The sequence below is a fragment of the Sus scrofa genome, chromosome 14 (genome assembly GCF_054392235.1).
Source record: "Sus scrofa isolate SSC_HxYL_T2T_F1_AM1 chromosome 14, Sscrofa_HxYL_maternal_Yorkshire_Landrace_v2.0, whole genome shotgun sequence".
Lineage (NCBI taxonomy): Eukaryota > Metazoa > Chordata > Mammalia > Artiodactyla > Suidae > Sus > Sus scrofa.
Genome location: NC_139396.1, coordinates 32268198 through 32286980, shown reverse-complemented (window position 1 = coordinate 32286980; position 18783 = coordinate 32268198). Strand labels below are relative to the sequence as shown.

At 48.6% G+C, this 18783-nt stretch overlaps 1 protein-coding gene and 1 long non-coding RNA gene across 23 annotated transcripts in view; one reads left to right on the top strand and one right to left on the bottom strand.

The window, feature by feature from the left end:
- Positions 1-18783, bottom strand: part of PTK2B (protein tyrosine kinase 2 beta) — a 143582-nt gene that overhangs the window by 110975 nt on the left and 13824 nt on the right. The window lies entirely within an intron of this gene.
- LOC146396470 (uncharacterized) lies at positions 869-7613 on the top strand. The gene is made up of 3 exons (XR_014828423.1): positions 869-1005; positions 7096-7205; positions 7541-7613. It is a non-coding gene; the product is annotated as an uncharacterized LOC146396470 (long non-coding RNA).

The window sequence follows — 18783 nt, the reverse complement described above, 5'->3', positions numbered from 1 at the left end:
CCATGAAAGGCAGGCCAAGGAGTGCAGACTTAAAGGGATTGTAGATAAGTTTTACTTAGTAAGTTCGATTAGCAGAATATTTCAAAAGCCCCTTTTTGCGGGGAGGGTGGGAGGGGAGAGATAGGAGCCCATGGTGATGAAGAAGCTGGAACCAGCTAAAAGGTCTTATTTGTTGTAGAGTGTTAACATCTACCACTGGCCATGACATTTTTAAGATGGCAACAAAATTACTTATGCAGAAGTGGAGAGCCAGAAAGGCAGGGCCTCCAAAGACTGTGCCATACAAGGAAGAAGGGAAATAGCTCTTTATGTGAAGCCTAGATCAGAGAATCACAGGGTGTGTGGTCCTTATTCTTCAGGGCTCTCATATTGAAAACTAGTCATTATCCATGGCTGTTGCAGAGGGCAGTTCTAGCATTTGCGGGGGGTGAATTTCTGAGAGAGTTCAGAATAAGTGAAGGGAAGAACCTTCTAGCATTAAGAGTTTTCCAACTCTGATGAGTTCTCTGGATGAGAACTTGGGTGCTCAAGGAAAAGAAGAGCTTTATCTGTGGGAAAGAGTTTGGACTAGATGACATCAGCCTCTACCTGCTTCCTCCCCACCTAATGTTCTGTTCAACAGGGGCATCTCTGGTCCTTTGGGATGCTCCACTTTTCAGAGATCAAAGGTGTCTCTCTATCACTTTCCCCATGACTCACAGCGGCACAGCCAATGGAAAGCAGGTAGTTCCATGAGAACAGAGTAAAAATAAGGCCCTTCCCCCACCCAACCTCCTTGTTGAGCTCTTTCTTCCCCATCTACAAATGGGAAATGGAAACTCTAAGAGGACAAAATACCTGCGATACAAACTGTGGTCTCGAGTGACCCAATTTGCAGCTGAGGCAGGTTCTCCTGAATTATGGAATCGTGCAGAATGGATTTTTGCAAGATACATGGAGAACTTAGAGACTGCATTCCAGACACTTGAAGCCACTAAGTAGGGCTGGGAGTGGATCTGAAAACAGGTAAGGCTGTTTTACAGGACTCGCCTAGAGTCAGGAGGGGGTGCTATCGTCACTCAAGGTCGCGAGCTGGGGGAGACCAGGAGAACACGCTCACTCTGACTGCAGATGAGGGGAGACCAGGAAGGCCCTTGGGGGGTGGTGCCTTGGAAAATTGAGGAGGATTTTAAAGGGGGAATAAGAAGAGTGAGGAGGTGAGAGGGAGTGTGGAGCAGCTGGGTAGAAGGAACAGCGCTTCCGACGAAAGTGTAAGAATGAACTGAATTTAGGGGGATTTTGGGGCCCCTGTGGCCCGGTGAGTGGGTCAGACACTGGGGAGCTCACTCGGGAGCCACTGGTCTGAGAGTCTCCTGCTTTCTGAAGTGCCACACCACAGCCCAGAGCCCTGAGGTCTCCAGGGTCCTGAGCTCCTGGACCCTACATGGCAGCTGTTTGTACCCTTTGAGTTGCCTCCCCACAGATGTGTCAACCTGCTGAAGGTTTCATTTTTCACGCCGGCATCAACCCGCTGACATAGAATTGATCACTCTCCCATCAACTCATTTGATTAGAAAGTCAGTGTGGGAGTTACCTAGTCCCAAGCCCAGAAGGTCTGGGTCTGCAGTCTGGGAAAATCAGCTGCTTCCCCTCATGAGCAGTAAAACCAAAGCCTGGCTCAGTTTACCCTCGAGGGGGAGTGGGTGTCTGTTCCCACAGCCTCTGGTCTATGGCTGCTCTGCCTTCCCCAGCGGGGGCAGCTGCCCTCCTTCGCCTTGTTGCTCAACACTTGGGCCGCTTGCCACTCGGGCTCCCCAGATGTTAACTTGGGCAGTCCTGCCCCAAGCATGCAGCAGCATCTTTGTTTAAACATGAGTAGAGGATGAGGAGTTTTCTTACTTCCTTAGGAGAGGGTAGCAGAATTCCTCCAGGAAGAAAACTATAGCTGTTTAGAAATTTACCTGCTACCGTCTGAGGTTTAAATGTTTGTGCCCATCCCCACCCCCCAATTCATATGTTGAAATCCTCACAGCCAAGGTGCTGGTATTAGGGGTGGGGCCTTGGGGAGGTGATGAGGTTAGTGCCCTCATGAAAGAGACCCCGTTGAGATCCCTCGCCCCTTCCACCATGTGAGGACAGAGTGAGAGGGAGTCTGTCTATGAACGAAAAAGCAGGTCCTGATGAGTCAGAGAATCTCCTGGTGCCTTGACTTTGGGCTTGCAGCCAACAGAACTGTGAGAAATAAATTTTTGCTGTTGATAAGCCATCCAATCTACAGTATTTTGTTATAGCAGCCCAAGCTAAGCTAACACTCCACTAAATCATGGCAGGTGGAAGATGAGGCACTAGGTACCTGGGCAGGTGTACTTTGTTCATTGCCCTCGAAAAGAAGAAAGAAAAGGAAAGCAAAGGTTAGGGTGGGAGGAGCAGAGAAAGAGCAGGATGCTGTAGGATCTGTGTGTGGGAAGCTGGTGAAGGGGCTGAGTTCTGAGCCTCGGGGTGATGTGATGGAACAAGATCTGACAGCACAGAGGTGGCCAGACACACAAGGAAGTGAGCCTATAACTGGCAGGCATCCTGGGGCAGGACGTCGGGATGCCGTAGGCTGCGGGTCTGGGCTTCCCGCCAGGTATGACCAAACAGAGAAGGGGCAGGGCCCCAGGTGACGTTTCAGCTGCACATATTTCTGTCTTCCTATAAGGGATGCCCTTGATGAGAATAATTGCTGAATGGATGGAGTGCTTATTACGAGCAATGCACCCAAACTAAGTGATTTACATACATACACGTGTTCTCTCTCTTTAACCTGCGCAGTATCTCTTTAAGGCACGCACTACCATTATCACTGTTTGGCAAGTAGGAAAGCTGAGGATTCGCGGGTTGAGAACAGGCTTGAGGTCACATGGCTGGGGAGTAAGGAGCCACACCTCAGGCAGGCACGGGATCCTAGCCACTGCTCCTCCCCGTTACCAGCACTGCCCGCGGATGGACTGTGATTGCTTGTGAGAAGCCGGATGTTACTCTGCCTCCTCCCAGACTCAATCGCTCCATATTTAAAGGAGCAATAATATCAGGCCCAAGCATGTGCTGGGGAGGGGAGGAGAGGGCCTGGGGGAGGAGAGGGTGTGGAGTTGGGGTGGCGCAACAACCAAGGGAGGTGAGGTGCTTGCCGTTTTCCTGAGAAGTGAAAGATGGGGTTGAGAACAGAGTCCAGGAGCCCATTCTCCAAACTTAGGCCGTTTTCTCTTAGTCATGGCACTTAGAGGGTAAAAAAAAAAAAAAAAAAAAAAAGCTGGGGGTTGGGGGACAAAGGCCAGGAGGCAGAGGATGAGGTTAATGAATAAGGTGGAGGTTGGAGAGGGGTTATCAAGAACGCCTCCTTCGAACTGTGGGTCTCCTCCAGACTGGCCTTGTCATTAAACAGTTGTAAATAAACAGCAAAGGGACGTGGTCCCCAGGGATGGCTCTGGGCCACTTGGGGCTTCTGTGATTCATGTGGGATCCTCGGGTCAGGGGAGAGCAGCAGCCTGGGGAACCTCAGCGGCCTCAATTGAGAAAAATGAGTTCTCTTAGCAAGACCTAAAAGATAGTGTTGAGGGCAAACAACTATGTTTGGAAGTTTTTTGACTGCTGAAGAGGGCAGGCTGAGGGTTGGTTGGCTATACTGAGAGATCTGGAAGAAGTACAGGAAGGAACTGAAAAAAAAAAAATAGGGAGAGAGAAGAAGGATCAATCATAAAATGAAATTCCTGAGGCTGACTTGGATGCCAAAGACAGCACATTTTTCGCCTGAGGAAAACATTCTTAATACAGCTCTGGGGGTGGTAGTTCCCTGAGTGATACAGATTAGTAATCAAATTATTTTTGAGGCTGATGAGCCCAGTGACAACGCTGGCACCTGGCCACATCATCTCACGGATGGGGTTCAGCAAATGTCTTCTCTTCTCGGTCGCCTCAGCCTTTGTGGATACATTTCAAGAACTTGGGGCTGGCGAGGGCCAAAGTAAACAGGTCTTGGTTTGTTTTGGCTTTTTTCAGCCACTCATTGTGATTGAGCAAACATGGATTGAACTGGTCCCCCAAAGATGCATCATGGGGCACACAGGCATGACTGTGAACATGATTTATAGTCTAATTGGGAAAGATGATTTTAGGGACTGAATTTTTTGTGCCCCCAACCCCACCATCCATATGTTGAAGCCCCAGTCGCTACTGCGCTACTGCAACTGTATTTGGAGATTAAACCTTTACGGAAGTAATTAAGATTAAATGAGGTCATAAGGGTGGGCCCTGACTGGTTAGAATTAGTGTCCTTATAAGAAGAGAGACCAAAACTTGCTCACTCTCTCCTTGCACATTCAACAAAGAAAGGGTGTGAAAGGACCAGGCAAAAAGGTGGCCATTTCTGACCCAGGACGAGAGCCCCCACCAGAAAGTACCTGTGCTGGCAGCCTGACCTCAGACTCCCAGGCTCCAGACCTGAGAAAAAACAAATGACTGCTGTTTAAGCCACTTGGTCGATTTTGTCATGGCAGCCGGTACTGAATAAGACAGAAGGCAGATACATAATAAATGATAAAAATAAGGCAGGATGAAAGTGCTGTCAGAGTCAGGAAGAGGGCTACTGGGACAGAGAGGATGGTGGGATGAAGCCAGCCTGAGGGTGCTCAGAGCAAGAGCTCCATGGCGAAGTACGTAGAGACATGGTTGATATCTGAACCAGGGTGGGCATTGAAACCATCTTTGGAGCATTAAGGACAAAACAGAGAAAAATAAAAAAAAGGAAGAGATGTCTGACTGCAGATGGACAGAGGAGCTGCAGGGGCTCTGATACATACAGCCCTAAGTAACACACGGCTCTACACAAAGTGTGGTCCCTCACCCGTACACCTGTCAGAAATGCAAAAGGAGCTGGAGCCCAGTAAGCCATGCTTTCAAAAACCATCCAGGTGATTTGATGGCACTGTCGGTTAAGAAGCATGACTCTGAGCTGAAATGGAGGATTTTGGTTGCTTCCGCCTCAAAAGTGCTCCAAAGTTCATGCATCTGGTGTCAGGAAGCCCTGTGCACTCATCTGGTTTAGCAGCTGATGAGATTTTTACATCCTTTGTTTAACTTGAATCCTCACCCCTCATCTTCACAGGTACTGGAGACCACCTCTAAATGAGCACCTTTTCCTCAGCTCTTTCCCCTAAAATCTTCTCCATCTGAGCAAATATTTCTGAGCCCAAGTTTCACATCCTGACATTTGCTGGAATATGACTGGGAGACATGGGGGCAGAAGACAAGGTCCCCCGCCTTCCCCCATTCCATTTAGCGAGGCATGTATCATGAAAAATAATTTTATCTCAAGCTAACATGAGCCTGGCATAAGCGGATAGTACAGCCAACAGCTCTGGGAAGGGGCGGGGGTGCTCGGGGAAGGTGGAGTGAGGGCTTCTGCCCTGTGCCAAGTCCCTTCCCCTCCTCCAGAGTCCTCTGGCCCTGAAGATCCCCTATGCAATGCCCTCTTCCAACTGGCGGGGCAAAAAGAATGCCTGGCTGCTCCTTTCTAGCAGGTGTCTTCTTCCCTGTTCCTGTAGCTTTGAGCAGGGTCTCATTATCCCCATTTCCCCACTGAAGGCAGGCTGGTTCGTGTTCCCCTGGCCAAGCCCCTCTCTGTCTTCTCTGCCCACTCCTCACTGCATGTGGATGTCCAGGGGAAGAAAACAGGAAGGAGGCTCTTCCTTGGGGCCAGCCCTGGGGGCCAGCCCGCACCACCACCCTCTCTGGCCAGCCAGCAGTGTGGTCACTGTGACACCCAAGCCGAGGACGGGAACTCCAGGCCACTGGCCGAGCACTGCTGGCCACGGCCCAGAAATGCCTGTCTATGGGTCTCTGAGCCAGAACCTTCTCTGTGCTTGGCACAAGGGCTGCTCTGACCTGAGGCCAGGGTCCTCTTTTCCAAAACAAAAATCTGAGTCACTTCTCTGCTTAAAAACTCCTATAGCTACACATCCTATAAATATATATATATATGCTTTCTTATCTACCCTGTAGCTTCCAGTTGCTGGAGAACAAAGTCCATGGTCAAAGGGCCTCTTTGCATTCTTCCAGCTTTATTCCCACCACTGTCCTGCCAGATCGAGCTTCCCTCGGCTATTCAAAGCTTCCCAAATAGATCACACTCTTTGATGCCTTATCTTTAAATATGCTGTGCTCTCTACCTGAGCACCTCCCTGCCCTTTCTCTGCCTAGTACACTCCTATCTATTCTGCAAAACCCATCCCAGCATCACCTCATCTGTAAAACTCTGTTAGCCTCCCCTTGGTAAGACTGGTAGTTCTGGCCTTTGTGTCTCTACGGCATTTGGCCATCCTCTCGCAGCCCACCTGGTTTTACCATGGCTCTTGCACTGCTCTTTTATCTTGAGGATGGTCACTTGTTCACCTTTGTATCCCCAGCGCCTAGCACAGTGCCTGGCCCTAGGGAGGAGGAAAGTAGTGGGGAGCTGGGCTGACCATGTCACAGCCACTGTTCCTCCATCAGAAGGGAAGAGCAGTTCAAGGAGGAAGAACACAGACTCTTCTTCCTTGCAGAGGTTTAATACCAAGGGAAGTAGTCACATGGGGGGACAGCTTAGGCTCAGTCCTGTCATGGCATAGAAGGAAGGACTAGCTGTCACTGTTGCTGGAGAACACTGGGACCCCACCTAGGAAAGGACTAAAGGGCTGGGAAGGGACCCAGACTTTGCCTGATATACCAGACTCACCTCCCCATGTCCCTTGTGGACCGCCATCAGTAAAGGAAGCAGTCCAGGCCCCATCCACACTTCCCTTCCTGGATGGTCACTTGTGCCCTGACCCCAACTCCAACCACACATGCGCCAGTCTCCAGCCGAACTGTGGTCTGGCTGGATCCAGACTCCCCGAGCTATTTCACAGCTTCCCAAAGGGGCCACACTGTGAAGGTCTTTCTAAAGAGCAGTCTCATCTACTCTTAATTCTCCCTCCAGAGTGTGGGCTTCTAAAAGTCACCTCTCAAGCTTTGGCCCATGTCTGTCACTTCTTCACATGTCTGGCCACAGTCTCCTCCCTGGTCCTCTCACCTGCCAATCTTCCTCTTTTCTTTCCTCAGGAGTGCTAGTTGGCAGCTGGCATGTGTCTTCTGAAGGGAAGACCAGAGGGGAAGCATAAACCCACCAGTCTCTCTTTCAGGAAGCTGCTGGTGAATCAACACTGAGAATGGTTTGTGAGATGGTCAGACTGTCCCACTTCTGAGAAGGGATGGAGAAAGGGCAGGACACCCGAGTTCTCATGCTAGTGGGAAGGGGCCTGCATGGGGAAAACCCAGGAAAATTCTTGTACCACATCACATCCCTGCAGGTCCTGCTCCAGTGACTTGTAACCCTGAATCAAATCCTGCAGTCACATTATGTGGTTTTTTTTTTTTTTTTTTTTTTTTGCTGTTCTATATTTTAATTTTTTTAAATTTTTTTATTTTTTTATAATTTTTTTATTTTCCCACTGTACAGTAAGGGGGTCAGGTTATCCTTACATTATGTGGTTTTTGCATTTCTCAGCCACCTCCAGAAACTGAGAAGATCCTGGTTCTCCCATTCTGAAGATGGTAATAAAGATACTCCAGACAACAGAAAATACCGTGTCTATTTGTCTGATATAGTGTTCATTTGTCTGTTGTTTCCAACAACTGCAAGCTTTTTTTTTAGGGTTGCACCTGTGGCATATGGAAGTTCCCAGGCTAGGGGTCGAATCAGAGCTACAGCTGCCGGCCTGCACCACAGCCACAGAAACACCAGATCCAAGCCGAATCTGTGACCTATACCACAGCTCGTGGCAACACTGGATCCTTAACCCACTGAGCGAGGCCAGGGATGGAGCCCACATCCTCATAGATCCTAGTTGAGTTTGATTCTGCTGATCCACAATGGAAACTCCTGCAAGTCTGTTTTTTAAATAATTTACATATGGTTCTATAGAGTATAAATGAAAGGCCAATGCTCCATGGAAATTAAAAGGGAATAAAGAGGGATATACTGGTGTAGTTGCCTGACTGACTGACTCACTAGCTTGCATTCCTTCCTTTGTTCATTCATTCATTCATTTCTAAAGTTATTTGTCCACCTGTCCATTCAGTCCATGTACTTTTAAATATCGCATATGTTCTTCCCCTCCCCAAACTATCAGAAAAGGAAGTATATATTCTAGCCCTTACAGAATCTTTCACTTTATGGGCTGTTCTCACAATCACCATATTTTTTAACAAAAATATATTGCTTGGGAAAAAAAATCAGCCTGACACCACTATAGTCAATGCTAGGTTGGGGTGCTTACAAAGGTCACCTGATAGAATTGCTTTTTTTTTTTTTTTAAAAGGGAAGCACAGTATTACAGTACAGATTCAGTAACTGCTTGGGGGTATAGCCTCACAATTACAAGTGCCGAATTTTGTAAAGGATCATTTTTCAAAAAGCCATGCACTAAGTTGTTACACTGTGGATGTCAAAAAGATTTCCTTTTAAAGGATTTGATTAGATATTTTTCAAAGTGCCATATTAATGGCCGATGAGTACATGAAAAGATGTTCAACATCATTAGTCATTAGGGAAAAGCAAGTGAAAACCACAAGATAGTGCTTCATGTCCATGAGCATGGACAGAATCAAAACTGCAGACAATAACAAGTGTTGATGAGGATGGGGAGAAATTGGAACCATCACACATTATTGATGTGGGTGTAAAATGTGGAAGCAGTTTGGCCATCACTCAAAATCATAAATACAGTTATCATATGACCTAGCAATTCTACTCCTAGGTATATAACTAAGAGAAATGAAAACATATGTCCATGCAAAAACTTGTAGTACACAAATGTTCCTAGCAGCATTATTCATAATGCTTAATAAAGCAGAAACAACTTGGAGTTCCTGCTGTGGCACAGTGGGTTAAGAAAATGACTGCAGCAGCTTGGGTCACTACAGAGGTGATGCAGGTTTGACCCCCCGGCCCAGCACAGTGGGTAAAGGATCTGGTGTTGTTGCAGCTGCTGTGGAGGTCGCAGCTGCAGCTCAAATTCGATTCCTAGCCTGGGAACTTCTATATGCCGTGGGTTCAGCAGAAAGAAAAAGAAAGTAGAAACAACTTAAATGTCCATCAACTAATGAACGGTTAAGAAAAATATGGAATATACTCACAGTGGAATCTTAATTGGCGATATAAAGGAATGAAGGTCCAATACATGGTATGACATGGATAAACTTTAAAAGCATTATGTTAAATGAACGAAGCCAGCCACAAAACCCCCACAATATTGCATGATTCCATTCATATGAAACGTCCAAAATAGACAAGTCCTTAAAAACAGAAAGTAGATTAGTGGTTGCCAGGGACTGAGGAGGGGTGGGGGTGGGAATGAGGAGTGACCGCTCATGGGGCAAGGTTTTTATGGAGAGATAAAAATGTCCTGCAATTAGACAGCAATGATGGTTACACAACTCTATAAAGGTACTAAAATCCACCAGACTGTACATTTTAAAACGATGAATTTCATGGTATGTGAATCTTATCTCCAAAAAGCTGCTATTTTAAAAAGAAACAAACACTTTCTGGGTTAATAAGAAAGAGCCAACTCTTTTCAGACTGTAAGGATGATGATAAAGCCCAGAACACAGATAGCAGGTTCAAAACAGGGTTCTAGTGATGTCAAGATGTGAGTCAAGTGGTGACTGCTTCGTAAACGGGGAGAGTAGGGGAAATGCTGTATTTTAAATGTATTAGTATACATGGTATGGGATTTTAAATGTGCATCGCTAAAATCATATATTAAATATTTGGAAATGTGTATACATTGACATCAGCTGTTTTTTATACAACCACCCTTGTCGGAAGGCCCAAGGGTCTGTATTAGATGCCAACAGTGTGTGAGGCACTATCTGTCCATCTGACTCAACCACAGACATGGTTCTGACCTCAACAGAGCTTTCAGCCTCGTTCGATTGAATTAAAATGGAGCTTAAGTTTAAGGTCATTTCTATGAAAGTTTGTAAAATTGATTATAACACCTTGTGGGTCGTTCTTAATAACTGGTGGGAACCCTAGGTTGCTTGGAGCTCAGATGAAAGCTTTGGATGTTTTTCCCATAAACATACAGAAAATTATGCATCTTCTCCCAGGGCGTTCACATATGCAATACCCCCTGCCGCCCCACCTACACACACCATGCCCCTGGTTGGCTTCCTTGCTTTGAGATTGTTCTTTACCGAATTCACTTGCATCTAGACCCATTCTCCAGTGTATGTGTTTACACACACAAACAATGAGGACAAGAGCTGGAGGCCTGAGAGGGTGCCCCATGACCTGATCCCTGGTGATGCAGGGATCACTGTGGAAAGAGCAGAGGGCCTGGCGAACCTGCCCTCCCCCTTCCACCCTGGGCAGCCCTGGCTTCCACCTAAGATCGATGCCAAAGAAAGCCCTCTATTAGTTAAGAAGTCCCAACCCCCTTATTGTAAGTACAAATGAAAGCCACCCAGGTGACTCACCCAAGGTCACGTGGCAAGGCAGTGACAAGGCTCCCTAGACAGTGTTCTCTCTGTCCCCACACCTCTCCCTGGGAGTGAACACAGGTTGGCAGCTAAGCGTTTAGCAAACTGGTAAAGAAAGGGTTTTTCTAGACAGAGAGTCGGGTAAAGAAAGAGGGAGAAGGTGCAGAGGCCACAATGGGGACAGTGTGAGCCTTTGGATGGCTCAGCATGCAGCCACCATGGCGAGCCTTAGGCCTGCGCATGGGTGGGTGGAAGTCTAGGTTGCTAAAAATTGCCAACCTCTGCCTTGTAAATCTCTCCCCTGTATCCCCAAAGTGACATCACCTTCTGCCAAGACTCCCTGCTTTTTTTCCTACTCCCTGCTTTTTTTCCTACTCCCTGTCTTTCTCCTGTCATTCGGCTTGGCCGGGATAAGATCCATAAGCGGGAGGATGAGGGTGGAAAGGCAAGGATCCAGTGGATTAGAGACACAGGAGTGGCTCAGCAAAGGAATTGTCAAGCTCCTGCTCTAAATTGCTGGCCCCCTCTCTCTGGGCTCTAGGAAACCTCCCCCAGAGGCAAGGAGAGCATCTTAACCCCAAGGCAGAACTCGGTCCTTGCTCTGTCGCAACTGGCTTTGGTGAAGCCCAGCACAGGGAACTGGGAAGATCACATCTGGCCCCAGGGAACCAGGCATGAGTGTGCAAAAAAGGAGGGAGATGGAACCCCCAAACCTGGGAATCTGAGGGAGTCTAGAAGAATGAAAGAGTGGGTGGGGTGAGATCTGAGTCTGATTGAAGTCAGTGGAAGGGGCTGTTGGTTCAGGCAGAATGGAGGATGTGGTGAGAGGTTTGATGGAAACCAGTGAGCAGACCAGGCTAGCTAGGGTGAAGGACTTAGTCTGGAAAGTATGGGGAAGTTAGGATAGGAGGTGAGTGAAGGTCAGATTGCAGAGAGCCTGGAATAGGAAATGAAAGGTAAGGGATCTGGATCTGCCTAGAGGCACAGGAGCTTCGAAGGGAATGAGAGATAAGGAGAGGCTCTTAGGCAACATCAGGTGATATTAGGGAGTGTGGCTCAGACTTGAGCAGGGACATGGAAAAGGGAAGGAAGGAATGAGAGGCATGAAGAAAAAATCTGTGGGATTCGAGATGGGTAAGATATGAACAGAGGGGAAAGGGAAGATAACTCCAAGGTTTTTGAGTGGACTGTCTAGGATAACTGCAATTGCATGAGCAGGAAGGACGCCAGAGGAGATGGCCTGGTTAAGAAAATGATGAGTTTAGTTTTCAACATGTAGCACCGAAGATGACTTACTCAAGTGGAAACTGTTTTAGAGATTCTTGGAGGTGCAGAGCTGAAGCAAGGGAGAGGGCTCAGGCAGGAGGCGGAGCCCAGGATTTGTCTGAACTGCTGTGGGTGGATAAAGAGATGGCAGATTTAAGTGCCTGTTCCTCCTGAACTCTCTAGGAGGCTGAGGTACAGAGACTGCCATTACACCTCTAGACAGGCTGGCACTTGGTGCACAGCTGCCGCAGATGAGGTCCATGGAAAGGGCTTATGTATGAACCAAGAACGCAGAGGAAGGAGGAGCTTAAGGGGAATGACAAATTACTTATATAACCTAAACAATTTGATGTTCCCATAAACCCTACATCTTTTAGATCCCTTTAAGGACTATTTCAACTCAGAGAACGTAGGAAACTCCAGATGACCAGAAGATAGGCTCCAGGACCCCCCAAATCATCCCAAATTACATACTTTATCCTGACTGTTGAGACAAGAACTGTTATAAGAGTCTCCCGCATGCTCCTCCTAAGACCTCAAGCTCGCTTCTCTCTGATCCGTTTTATAAGCTGCTGCCCCAATGTGATCACAGCCCCTTCACCTGAGTTCATATATCAACATTTCCCTGCCCTCCAAATAAAGTCCAATGGCTCCTGAGAGCCTTGAGAATAAGGTCCAAACCCCTCAGCCACCATGTTTGAGTCTTATCTTACTTTTCACCCTTATCTTTATTGTCCTTTGATACTCTTCACTCCAGCCAAAATGAGTCATTCAAAGGGTGCCTTCCTGCCTCCCTTTTATTTACATTCTTTGACCACAGCCAGCATCCCAAGTTTCCATGGCCATACCCCAATCATCCTTTGAGATCTTTTCCAAATGCCACTTCCTCCAGGAAGCACTCCCAGATTCTCCAGACAGAAGAATTCTCTCCATTCTCTGACCTCATGACACTTTATTGGTGCCTCTTTTGTGGCACCAAAGTCCACATCTCATCTGACAGTTATTTACCTTTATGTATTATGTCCTCTACCAGACTGTAAACCTACTGAGAACAGATATGTCCCCTCCATGGTGGGGAAAGACTGCGTTCTGTGAGTAACGAAGGGGCTGAAGAAGGGGAGAAATATTAAACAAATGCTGAAAATGAGTCACAAATGAGAAACCTCAGGCTCTAGGGGGTTACATAACTAGGCAAGGTCACCCAGGAAGAAAGTAACAGACCAAGACTCAACCCACGTCTTTCTGACCTGAAAGTCTTCATTTTCCTAGGGATCGTGCCTGGCGGTGTTTTATGGGGCATTTTCCCACAAGTTAAGTGTTTCTCTCAATGACCCTGTCAGAGATGTGGTACTGTTATCTTCATTTTCAAATGAAAACAGGGAAGCGACTTTCCCAAAGTCACACAGCTAGCAACTGGAAGAATCTAAACCCAGAACTGTGTCTCCTGACCTCTGATCTTCTTTCCACTCACCCAGGCTGCCAGGCTGCCAGTGATGAGCTGGGGGTTGGGAACTTTAGCTTGGGACATCCACTCACAACCGCCTAAATGGACATGGCCATGGTTCGGCGCCCAGCATCTGCGTACAGAGCAGACCAAAGGTAAACAAATGCCTGTAAGAGCATCTTCGAAGGTGCTGGAGTATCAGATCTCTGGTAACCTGCCTGCAGCAGGAACTGGGGGTGGGGCAGAGCGTACACCTAAACCTAAGGGAGAGGAGAGCTGGTTTCTCATTGCAAAGGCTCCTGGAGAACACAGAGACTTCTTGAGGCCAGGGAGAAAGTGTGTGTGTGGGGGGGGAATCAACATTAATTTAGGAACCAGAGAAAGATGTGATGCTCTGAGTGGCCCCAACCAGAGGCGGGACCAGTCTCTCACAGGCAGGTAATGGTACCCCTTCCCCCAGAAGAACTAAACCAGAACTCGGGGAAGAATCTCCAATGGGCCCATGTGTGTCCCACTGGGATTTCAGCAGCTGGGGAGTCCAAGAGAACCAACTGGAAGACCCTCAGAGGAGGAAGGTGCACGAAGCAGGGGGACTGTGGTCCTGGTGCCTGCAAAGTTGTTGGGAGAACTGCCCTGTTGAAAGGGAGATGAGTCCACGAGATAAAAACTACGCCCAACAGCGAGCTCTAAACACTGAACGAGTGCACTCCTTCGAGCCCCTGCCTAGTGAGTGATGGTGCCAGGTTCTGCGTGGGTGGATTTTAGGCCACAATAGGGAAGAAGGCAATGGGAGAGGAGGAAAATGTTAGTGAACTGTCACCAGGAGAGAAAAGGGGAAGGCTCCCCTTGCCCAGCACCAGCGTTGGTTATCTTAGTTCTAATCCCGTCGACCGGCTGCCTTGAGTGCTGGGCAAGGTAAGAGCTGGGGTCTGCAGCCCACCCACCGCCGACCTGGAGCGTTGCTTGGAAACAACATCCGGCGCCCCTATCAACCCGCCCACCGTGTCTAGGTAAAAAGTGCATTGGAATACGCAGTCTCCAGCCTGCTCTCTTAATCAAACCGTCATCGTGAGTAATAATTATACCTTGGGAAACAGCAGAGTGACTCAAAAAGCTGCCCCCTCTCCCTCCGCCACCCCCTCGCACAGCTCAGAGCTTTGTGCTGGGTATGGAGAACCCTGGAGAGTGAAGCCACCATTTTCTCCTGCCTGTCGGTCCTCTGAGCCCCTTAAATGACCATGTGGACTCCAGGGTCTGAGGGGCAGGAATAGAAAGTCTCTTTGCTGGTCAAAGAGCTAATGAGGCTTGGCTGTTCACAGACACAGTAGGGTGGGGGTGGGGACAAGAAGCAAATTCTGTCTTATCCATGAAGCACGTCCCTGAGACAGCCTACATATGCCCACTTCTGCCCTTTAGAAGATGACCTTTTTCCCCAGCAAAAAAAAAGATGTCCTTTCCCCGCCAGCTCAGATGAACTCTAAGTAAATCAATATAATGATAAGGAGAGCTAACATTTATTGGATGCCTACTGTGTGCCTGAGGAAGGACTGAATGTTTTATGTACAGTCGAGGCTATTAAGCTGGTGCATAAGGCTATCTGGGACATTATAATACTGGGTTTTTTTTTTTTTTTTTTTGGCTGCGCCTGAGGCATGCAGAAGTTCCCAGGCCAGGGATTGAACCCGCACCACAGCAGTGACAAAACCAGATCCTTCAGTGCTAGGCCACCAGGGAATACTGACATTAAAATATTTGAATAGTCTACCCAAGTTGGCAGATATCCGGTACCCCAGTGCCCTGACTGCCTGCCACAGCCACACCCTAGAATCCCTGTGACCGTGGACACCGTGGGGTCATTTCTGTTAGATCCTTGCCCACACCTTAGTGGCTATTAATATTTTGAACATGTCTCTTGGTGTCCTCTCACAAAAAGCCCTCTTGTCACCTCCATCCCAGAGATGACAAAGAGAGGACTGCGTGACTCGGGCAAGCCAAGGTCACATAGTGGGTTCCAGAGCTGGAGCTGGAGCTCAGGCTGACTGACCAGGTCTGGGTACAACCATGTTAGTGTGGCAGAGGCCCTCGCCCCTCTCCCTGCCCGCCTCCTTCACCCTAGAACTGGCCTGGAGTCTATGAGAAACTTGATCGTGGAGCCAAAAAGAACTTCTGTTAAAGACCTCTCTTTGCCGGAGCCCCTCAGCCACCCAGGCAGAGCCACATGGTCCCAAGTCTATGACTCCTGGGCAGGGAGAAAACTAGGGATCAGGAAACCTACCATGAGGGATTCACCCAAGCTCGGCTCCCTCCCCTCCCCTACCTCAACTGAACTTGTCTTAGCAGGATTCAGAGTACATGGAACTATGGCTGTCACCATGGAGGGCTAGGTGCTAAGAGATGTACTTGTCCAGAGTCCTCTCAACAGTGGGAAAAGAGTGTGAACTTCAGTAGGAGGATTTAGGCTGGAGCGGGTAAGGGTCTCTGTCTGAGGGATGCATGATGCTAGGTCAGAGGCACACAGAGTCCAGCCCCTAAAGATCATCTGTAAGTTGGACACCACTGAGTCCAGGCTAGAGTTATGGGATGAATGATGTCCCTAGAAACATTGGCTTGGTCCCAGAACCACACCCACATCAATGGTCACTAGTTGTGGAATGCTGTTGCCCTTGGTGTGGTAATGGGTGCTCCCCCAACCCAGTACCAGGGTCTAAAGTGAGAGTTAGAGAATGCTAAGCCTCATGATACAGAGGGCGTCTCCACATAACTGACCATAGCCTTGATCATGCAAATACATGCAGGACAAATTTCTGAGACCGGACACATTTAAACATTTCACAAGTGGAACATCTGTAACTATCTCTGGCCCAGAGTTTCTCTGAATACTGTTTGGCAGATGCTGTTCTGAAGGGCTGGGGACCAAATGCTATCACTGAGCAAGATCTAGGGGAGAGATGGGGAGATCTAGCCACTGGAAAGAGGCACCATTTTTAACCCAACATTTCCTTCAAGGGAAGTGCACTTTCCATTTCCTCTTTCTCCGAACAAATTCTGAACTCCCTCCAGGTTCCCATTTAGGAGGCCCCTAATTTGCTCTTACAAATGCCCCCATTAAAGTCAAAACAAGGCATCTTACTTTATCTACCCCTGAGCTCTATTTTTCTAATAAGGTACTCATTATAAAAATGGGAGTATCAACAGCTAAATTGCATGGTGAATCTGTTTGTGTCATGCACTGTGCTAGGTGTATTACCTGGATTCTCCCTCCCTTTTAATTCATTCCCATTTCCCTTCAGTGAATTCTACTTGGAGTCACTCCTTCCCTACCCCTGCCATCTTCCAAGACAAGAGCTGGGTATTTCCTCCCCTTGAAGCAGGTCAACGGCAATGCTGACAAGAATGACCCAGGCAATTTACATTCCTTATAAGGAGCCACCCAACTACCTGGGCAAACAGATACTCTTGTCCTTATTTCTGGAAAGAGATTCTGGGGCCCGAGGAACTAAGTGGTTTACTTGATGCCTCACAGCAGGCAAGTGGCCAAGCTATGCTGGAATCCAGGTCCATCAGGCTCCAAAGACCAAGACATTGTTTGTTTGTTTTTTCAAGGGCAGCATATGGAGGTTCCCAGGCTAGGGGGTGAATCAGAGCTGCAGCTGCCGGCCTACACCACAGCCACAGCCATAGCAACACTGGATCTGAGATGTGTCTGCAGCCTACACTGCAGCTCACGGCAACCCCAGATCCTTAACCCACTGAGTGGGGCCAGGGATTGAACCTGTGGCCTCAAAGATACCAGTCAGGTTCGTTACCGCTGAGCCACAATGGGAACTCCCGGAGTTTTTGTTGTTGTTGTTGTTGTTTTTAGAAATAACATGGTTAATCAGAGAAGGAGCCTCAAAGTGGAATCTAGGAGTACCGGTCACAAGATAATATGTCCTGAGGCTGTCCACTTGGTGCCTGGGCACCCTCCACCTTTCACTTCCTAGCACAGGAGCACCCTCAGCTTCCTTCTAGAGGAGGGCTGCCAGATAAAACACCAGACGCCCAGTTTACATGAATTTCAGATAAACAGTGGGTAATGTCTTAGTGTAAGTATATCCCCAATATTGCATGGGACATACTTATACTTCTTCTTCTTCTTCTTTTGTTTTTTTTTTTTTTTTTTGCTTTTTAGGGCTACACCCACAGCTTATGGAAGTTCCCAGGCTGGAGTCAAATCGGAGCTATAGCTGCTGGGCTACACCACAGCTCACAGGAACATTGGATCCTTAACCTACTGAGCGAGGCCGGGGATAGAACCAGCATCCTTATGGATGCTAGTCGGGTTTGTTACTGCCGAGCCACAACATGACCTCTAGGATATATATTATACTTGACAGATATTCGTGGCTTACCTGAAATTCAAATCTGAGCGACCTGTATTTTCATTTGCTAAATCTGGCAGCCCTGCCCTGAGTCAAGCGGAGGCTGATGGCTCTGGTCCCAAGTAACAGGAGTTGCCATGGCAGCCTGGGCAGGCCCTTCTGGCGCCATCTCTCCCTACCTCTCCAGCTCACCTCGCCTCTGCACTCTCCATGTGCTGAACACCCGAGCTACTTTCAGTTTCCTGGGTGCGTCACGCTGCTGCTTCTGCTCTTGGGTCCAGCACTTGCTGAGCCCTGTGCTGTTCATTCCCCCCCTCCCCCCCCTGCCCTGTGGCTAATTCTACTGATCCTTCAGGTCCCCACTTAGAGTCAATTCTGCCAGGAAGCCTTCCTGGACATCGTGATGGGCTCCTCCCAACCCCCAGTGCTGGGCTGGTCAGCACCTGCCCCTTACCGCCCCAGGGCTGGGTCCCAGGCACCTGGCCTCAGGTAGGAAGTCAGCAAATGCTTACTGAATGAGGGACAAGAGCAGAGGGTCCTGCTGGAGCTGGTCTCTTGAATGTGACTCCTTCCCTCCCCTCTCCATCTCCACTCGCTTTCTCCTCTCTGCCTCCTCTCCCTCCAGCCACCCCGAGGCGTGAAAGTTCCACTACTGCATTCCTTGGCCACAAGGGATGGAGACAACACCTCGAGCCCCTTCGCTGATCCTTCCGCACCGATTGCCTGAGGGCTCCTGTCCAGCTATGGGTCATAGGAAAGCTCTTCCTCCTCTGGCTTCTGAATCCCCCTGGAGAATGCCCCCTCCGTGTCCACAATTCCGCTCTCCTTCACCTCCAAGCCCCTCAGAGAAGGAGCCTGATTGGACTGAGCTCCAAGTTCGGGGTGTGGGGAGACTCCAGCGTCAGATGGCTGAGGGTTAGGGCAGGTGGTGGGGCTCGGTGGGCTCAGAACATCACCCATATGTCGCCTGTTCACCCACCCAAGGCTTTGCCCACGCACAGCCTGACAGGAGGAGAAGGCGGCACAGAATTTAACCCCTTAGGGGCATTCTGAAATAGTTTTGCAAAGACCTAGGGTGGCAGCAAGCGGTGTAACTTTAGTCCCCACAATACACACACGCACGCGCGCGCGCGCGCGCGCACACACACACACACACACACACACACACACACACACTGTTCTGTCTCTACT